This window comes from Pteropus alecto, unplaced genomic scaffold, assembly GCF_000325575.1.
Source record: "Pteropus alecto unplaced genomic scaffold, ASM32557v1 scaffold272, whole genome shotgun sequence".
Lineage (NCBI taxonomy): Eukaryota > Metazoa > Chordata > Mammalia > Chiroptera > Pteropodidae > Pteropus > Pteropus alecto.
This window is the reverse complement of record NW_006432452.1, coordinates 681,336-689,571: the sequence shown is the minus strand read 5'-3', so window position 1 is coordinate 689,571 and position 8,236 is coordinate 681,336. Positions and strand designations below refer to the sequence as shown.

Genomic DNA, 8,236 nt, shown 5'->3' with positions numbered 1-8,236 from the left:
ATTTCCTATGACTTATGGCTTTTACTCCTGCTATTTTGTGCAACATCAAAACCTGTGCTATCTCTCTAAACCAAATAGAAACCAGAAGAGCTTCAGGGCATCAATTAATTCCTGTAAGACATCGTTTAAAATACAAAGAATCAATGCAAATTCTGTCATAATACACCCCAGTCACAAGGAGAAATTCTGGGCTCATAAAATATTTATATCATCTATCTTTTCCAACCCCTGAACAACAATTTACTGAACCATTCAGGTATATAAAAGTAATCATCTATATCACATTGTTTTTAGATTTCTTCTAACTGTTCCTATTCATAGAGCTCTACTCTCCTTCCATCTTATATCTCAACCTTGAGTAACAACAACCCAATATAATAGGTGATGAAGGACAAGACCCATCATATGTAACTATAAAATGATATTTCACTGAATTCACAACCAGTTCAACATATGGAACAATGGGAAGGTATATATCAACAGTCTGGTCAAGTTTTTCAACAGACTACCTGTGCCACTCTGACTAGACTGGAGAAGTTTGAGAGAGTTAGGTCTTCAGCTCTATTTCTGGCTTCTTTAAGCCATCAAAACACTTTCCTGGATCAAGCATCTGACAGGCATGATTCCAAAAGACTTTCTCCCTCCTGCATTTTATTGGCCAATCTCTATCCAAATCTAAACTCCTGCCCCAGTGATCTTGATCTCTTAGAATTATTGTTCATTTTTGGCTCTTTGTTATCTCTAAACTGACAGAACACAATCTAGAGAAGAATGCATAGCAGTAAAAGCTGTATTTCAATTTTTTTCCCCGGGAAAGATCTCTGTGAGTATACTTTTGAGTATGAATATAGATATTGAGCAATATGAATGCTTCCTTTTAATCTGGCATGTTCTTTTTCTATGTATCATATTCCAATTGGTGAAAATAGAAACAAAAATATGCAAGCTAGATATAGTTCGCATGACAAAAATCTAAATATAGATCAAAATACAAGTTTGTTATTCAATAATTAACATTTGTTTCATTAAAATCCTCAAATGTATGGACTGAAATTTCAGTATTACTTAGTTTATTAAATTTTTATGAAATACTCAAATTGTAAATTTAAATTTTAAAGTATCTTCAACACACATATATATAAACACATGTACACTTAAAATAATTAAACATTTTTAATGATTATATAAAATCCACACCTGTAATATACTGTGTTGAGTTGCAAAATTCAATGATATTAACATATGATCATGAATGTCACATTCTTTAAGAAGGAAAATGTGCACAAGTATACTCTAAGTTCATTCATCATTTTATCTGTAATGAATATCAATAAGAATCATACAGAAATTTTAACATTAGCAGGTATTGGAAAGTTTTGTTCTTAACTGATTTTTCTGAGTATTTTAAGAGGATTCTTAAAATTACTTTATGACATATTCATATTATCAGTAGTATTAAGTCTCCTACACACTTCAATAGTAAAGCAAGTCAAATAGTAAGAATATCAGTTAAGATAATGTGTTCTCGGTAATCTTCTTCTGTTCTTCTATAATGAAATATGTAGGCCTACAAGTACTGAGATCCTAACAAGTGGAAAGCAGTTTAAAAGAAAAGCGTTTTTCCCCCCAGGGGGTACACTGAGGCCCATAATTCCTTAACTCTACTTGAAATATTATTTTTACGTTTTGGTTTTATTTCAGCATATATTATTTTAAAATATAACACAAATTTAACCAATATTTATTAAGCACACACTCTTGTAACCACCATTCATGTCAAAAACAATATCACCAACCAGCCAGAAAGTTCCTTTTTATCTTTCCTAATCTGAACAACTTCCTCAACTCATTTTGATATTGTGGCAATAAATTCTTTATTATCATTATCATTGTGCAACCAGTGATGCATCACTGATATTTTATTTCTATGGTAATAAAATATAATGTATGTGTTGTTTTGTGTCTTTTTCTCTCAATGATTTACTGTTACAATTCATCAAGTGGTATGTATCTATAGTTCACTCATTTTCACTGATGAATATACTTTATTTTAATTCTGTTTATCCAATGCGTTTATCCATTATACTGTTAAAGGTGTTTGGAACGTTTCCAGTTTGGGACTACTAAAGTCAATGTTATGAATATTTCTGTGTATGTATACCTAGTGCATATACGTACTTAGGTCTCTAGGGCAACACTGTCTAATATAACTCTACATTGATTGAAATGTTCTATTTGCATTGTCCCATAGAGCAGCCATTAGCCACTTGTGGTAATTGAGCATTTCAAAAATGGCTAGTGAAACTGGAGGACTGAATTTTTTATTTTATTTTATTTCATTAAAATTAAATTTACATTTGAGTAGACACACATGATTAGTTACTACCATTAGACAGCACCAATGAACTTGACCATTATGTTAGCACTAATGACAAGGGTTGAAGGGTAAATTAACAACTTCTCATTGCACTGGAGAGCATACAGAAACAAAATGGGCTTTAAGCACTCAGTTCAAGTCACAGTTAGATGAACAGGCAGCCTTACAAACAATCTCTTACTCCTTATAATATCAAACGTTTCTGAAAATAAGATCCCAAATTAACTGCAATATTTGTAGGATTACAATGCAAGTTTAATTCACAGATTGTCATGTTTCTAGTATAAAATTTATAGCATCAATTGAAAAGGAGTGGGCCTCTAAGAATTGAAATGTGGATCTGTAGAGAAATAAGATGAAAAGTATGAGACAAACTACCAAGTCTCTCTGATGTTTCCTTGCTGTACAAAGCAGACCCTCCTCTGTGTTTGAAGAGACTAGGCTTCACTTATGTGAAGGCAATATAATCCCATCGACTGAGGCAATTGTCTAGCAAGCATATGCATGTTCTGCTCAAGCTCCTTTACAACCATGTCTTATTAATCCTAAAACTATAAACAGAGTTAGTCATTGGTCTATTCTGGAGGACAAGATTAAGTTAGATACAGCAAAAAATCATTTGTACTCCAAAAGTAATTCAAAAATGTGGGGAAAATGCATGCAAGAATAGAGCCTAAGGGAATCTTTTGTCTAAGCCAACTATGATATTATAAATTATTGGACCAGAATGATTTATTGATATGGATATAACTATCAAAGTTTTGTAATTAAATATATTAAGTTGAATTGGAAGTGGTTCTAAGAATTTAATTGATTGGTTAATTGAAACTTAAACTTGCAATGGCTTACATTCAGTTAAGGTGAGATACTAGAACTTTCATGGCATACTGCAGAAGAAATATAAGGGTTTAGGGATAAAGATATATTATAGTGAATTTATGATGTGCATTGTGCATATCCATCCCAAACACTATAATCTTTGATAAGGTTCTTTGCTAAGGCATTGTGAAATACTTTCAAATGGGAACATTGACTTCTTATATGTGTTTTGTGGTAGTTTTCTTCTGTACAGCAATGTAGAGAGTAGAAGATGTCACCACTGGATGAGTCTTCCTATTTCAGTGGAGATGATGTATGCCAGAGTGACAAAGTCCAAGTGTTTAACTATCAGAGACAAAGTGGGTACATTTAACAAAACAGACAGCAATAACAAAATCATAATCACAATATTTTAAACTATGAGATCTTTGGCAGTAGCTTATTAATCAAAGAAATTTTATAGATGGACAGTCTATGAAAATTTTACTTCATTTCTGTACCAGAAAAGTATCTAGTTTTTATCGCTAGAAACGTGACCTGAGCTGCCAAAATGGAAAGTTGCTCAGTTTCTAGACTTAAGCCAGTTCACAGACCTAAAGCCCTTTGACTGATGGAGAGGCCAGGTGGCCTTGAGGAAGAACCCTGCAATACTACGAATCTTTCTTCAAGTCTTCCCCAGAGTGATCTATAATAATTTATAAAGTTTGTTTTATACTGGAAAAAAAAGGGAAATATCTATATGTTTCATGGATTACTAGATATTGATCTTAACTGACCATCATTTATGAAGATAAAAAATGTCACTCTGCTCTACTAGTCAAAGTGCAAAGAGCAGTGAAGTAATAAAAGTAGAATTGGCCCACGTCAGTCTCCCATAGGCCAGTGGAGCCAAAATTCACACTGTTGTCATTTTTTTCAGTTCTTGAGTATGTAATTGTCTCCTTGAATCATGGGTGACAGTTAGACTAGGAAGAGCTAAATGCAGGCCTCCTGACTTTCTTTCCTTATCAGGAAAAAAAAAAAAAGCAATTCTGATTCCCAGAGGAAACTGCGAGATGAGTTCTACCATCAAAGACTTGAAAAATGCACATTCAATGTAACTCACTTGTTTGTCCTGCACATATCTTAGAGATTGACTGTGAATTATTATGAAGTTAATCAGATGGTTATTTAATTACACCTGTGGTATCTTTACTAGAACAAATCAACACAGCCCCAGCAAGGGTACATAACTATTGATCTGGCAAATGTTTTTATTTCTATACCAATTTACAAGGAGCAGCAGCAGAAGTTTGTTTTCACTGCATTGTTTCAGGTCTATGTCAGTGTGCCTACTTTTGCCAAAGAGAGGTTCACCGAGATGTTTATAATGATATGCCTAAGAAAATCAAAGTAGTCCTCTGTATTGATAACATCAGACTGATTAGATCTAGTGAACAGAAATAGCAAGTTACTTTATGGTAAAGTACCTGGACAATTGGGATCTGCCTCTGAGCCAGGGAGCAAATAAGGGGGCTACTCCACTGGCTGAGGTGTTTTTGTTTTTTTTTGTTTTTTTCAGATTACCAAGAAAAAACGGGATCACTGCCACATGATGGGAAAGGACAGGATATGTCTGTGACCAAAGGAATTCTTTAGTTCTTTAGGGTTCTTTATTATTTTCTCGTACAATAATAATGTTAACAGAAAAGCATAGCAACAGCAACAATAACAAAAAAAAACCTGCAGAACTGAGGATTCAGATCTTTTAGTTATGAAATTTTGGGTCATCCTGCCAGGTAAAGAATCCAGATTAATTAAAGGGTTTGTTGAGGACAAAAATAATATGGAATGATATAAGAAGGAAATTATAATTAACAATTCTGGCCTTATGGTCACTTACAAAAATGACAACTACATCAGACATGCGTATTTTATTTGTTGATTGTAAGGTATATGTATATATGTACATATTATTTCATTTATTTTTTTTCATTTCTTATCCTTTTACATTACTATTTTATATGAGTACTTGGAGGTAGTTAACTTTAAATTTTAATCTTTTGGTTACAGGGCATTCAGATGAAACTGTGATTGAACTGACAAAGGCTAACACTGCATGAGGATATATACATTATCTGTTGGAACTTAGTATCTCCTCTTTTAAGAAAGAGATGTGTCTTTGTACAAAGGATTGGTAATGTGTTAGCAAAAGCATGAAGAAGTTGATATTACTGTTGCATGGACGTTCAAATATGTGGGGTAGCTTACAAGTTAATGTTGCATAGTCGAAGGGGAAAACTGTGCCAATCATTTATATAGCATATCTCAATCCAAATCAATGCTTTAATAATGTTCTAGATGATGCTGTAGATAGGGCAATGCAAAAAGTACTCACCTTTTGGCAGCAAGGGCACCAGAGAAGGTTGGAAGATGGAAGAAGGGATGTTCTTATTATTCACTTGTCAACGTCATCCCAGCATAACCATTTTGCCTGGAAGCCTACACATAGTTTCTGCATTCCCAGAACCAACAGCATTGTGCCCTACCAGTGGTAATGAATAGATGTTGTTGACAAAAAAGGAATGAGTAAATTAATGAACATCAGAGTTGAAAGTAACTCAATATATTAGTTAGTCGAATCCCTTTATTACTCAGAAATTCTCAAGAAATATATTTGGTTACATCAAGTAACCATGAGAGAAATAAACACTGCAAAGAATAACAAAATTTAAGCAAGCAAATATCAAGTTATAGAAATTTCTCATTCTTCATTAAAATCCACATTAAATTATATATATGTAATGTATATGTGGTAGCTAGGAAAGAGTTAAACAGCAAATTTCTTTTTTTTTTCTTGACTTGTGAATGTTTTAATTGGGATATTGGGGATGGGTTGGAAAATGTCACTGTGGGTGGTTATGCCCAACCAGGGCACTGTCCATTCTAATCTTCCTAGGATAGCTTCTGGAGCTTTTTCTTTTTCTTGGAGCTGTCACTCTTGTTGCCAGCAGCTTCTTTCAGGTCCACTGCTGAGGAGCTCCTCCTTAAAATAGAATTTCTTCTTTTTCTTGGGGACACAACTGTTTCCTGCCTCTTCAGAGCCACTAACTGGTTCCTCTTTGGGAAAAGATTTCTTCCTTTTGGGAAGATTTCCACTGCCAGCTGTTTCTCCTAAATCACTACTAATCAGCTCCTCCTTGGAAAAAGATTTATTTTTCTTGGGTTTGGCTAAATAGGCAGGTGGATCTTCCATTCCATTTTGAGGAGCGTCCTGGAGATTTTGCCTTTTCTTCTTTTTGGGTCTTCAACTTATCTCTTGCTCAGGGAACTGGTGTGCTACAACCAGCTCCCTGGCCTCTTGAGCAAGTTCTCTCAGCACCTATTTCCTTCCTCACACTCCTCTGGCATACTACTGCTATTTTCTGGAGATGCAAGAGCAATGGCAGCCAACCATTTTTTTTTCCTTCTTCATGCATTTCTTTTCCTGTTTCTCCAGCTTCCTAGTAATCTCAGCAGCCACTTCCTCTGCCTAAACCATGGACTCCTTCATGACCTCCAGGTTCTTTTGTGGAATCATTCCAGTCTCATAAAAGGATAACCACTCCTCAACTTGTTCTCGAAGCTTCGCCCCGAATACACTTGTGGGCACCTCAGAGAAGTAATCAATTCGTGAAGCAATACTGCATTTGTTTGCCAGGAATCGGGAGATGTGGCCCTTGTTCTTGGCAGTTGCTCAGCCAATGAAGGTAGAGTGGAAAATTAGTCCATATTTTGGGGCGTTACCCCTTGTCTTCAGGGCTCTGGAAACAAACAGCCAATTTCTAACTGTAGTAAACAGATAGGGAAACATATATGCTGTAAAGAAAAAGATAGTTGAATTATGAGGAAAAGATTTTTAGAAAACACTTGGTTTGAAATATATTTTCTCTTCACCTAATAACATGGAATTTTTATAACACTTCTTATTGAAGAGCATTACTTAAGGGAGTTACACAAGTAAATCAGATTTCTGTATATTATTGTATTGTATAAACTTTCACCAGAGTAGTTAATAATGAAAAATGTCATTAGAAGGGCATATGTAATATACAATAGAAAGACATATTGCAATTAAGACAGAAACCTATACTTCAAGAACTGAGCAATTACAGAGGAGAAATTGCTCCATGGTCTAGCAACACTTAGTGACCACTTTAGTATTGACTAGAAATATAACTGAATGAATTGGGTTAGAGACAGATCTAGGAATTAAAACCCTTGTGTCTTGACTTTCAGTGTAATGATGCATAATTCATAGGCATAATACTTACAGTACTTACTGGGAAATCTGACAAAAGGCAGATTCTTATTCAGTAACTTCTACATTTCTAACAAGTTCTCAAGTTAAATGGATGAAGATGTAAGGGACTATGTCTTACCATTCTTTGATTTCACAATATTTAGCATTATGTCCAGCAAATGAGAGACAGTAAAAGATTACTTATAAATAAAATGAATAATATAGATAATATTGATGAATAATACTGATGTATGAAAAATGAATTTGCCACTTTACCAGATATGAAGTGCTTTCTAAAGCTATAAATAAATAACTTTTGGGATGCCTGTAAGCCTGGGTAGATTTTTGTTTGTTTGTTTTGTTTCATTTTTCTGTCTGTTCATCTCGTTTTTAGATAATTTAGCACACTAGCAGTCGTGGGAATCTGAAACACTTAAGCATCATGTAATTTCTTCCTCTGGTTATGGTTGAACAGATATCTGATCCAAGCCAGAACACATAGTTTTTGTTCTCTGGTAATTTGCAGACAGAATAGCTTATAAATTATGTGTGAGCCTTAGGCATAGAAGGTCATGTAAGCATAGGGGCTGAGAGTGACCTCATTTGCATTTCATCATGATGAATTGTGGACAAGAAAAGATAGGTGTGGTGCAGAGAAAGGGAAACAAAATAGACACAAATAGAAAAAAAAGGCAAAGCCATAAAGAAAGCAAACAGGCAGCAGTGAGATGAAGTGATCTGGTTAAAGTTGCAGGTGAGGCTGTTTTTGCCGCTTTGTG

The 8,236-nt window shown here is 34.5% G+C and overlaps 1 pseudogene; it reads right to left on the bottom strand.

Annotated features, from left to right (window-relative positions):
• Window positions 1-6,037: 6,037 nt before the first annotated feature.
• Window positions 6,038-6,728, bottom strand: LOC107195357 (annotated as a pseudogene).
• Window positions 6,729-8,236: the final 1,508 nt, after the last annotated feature.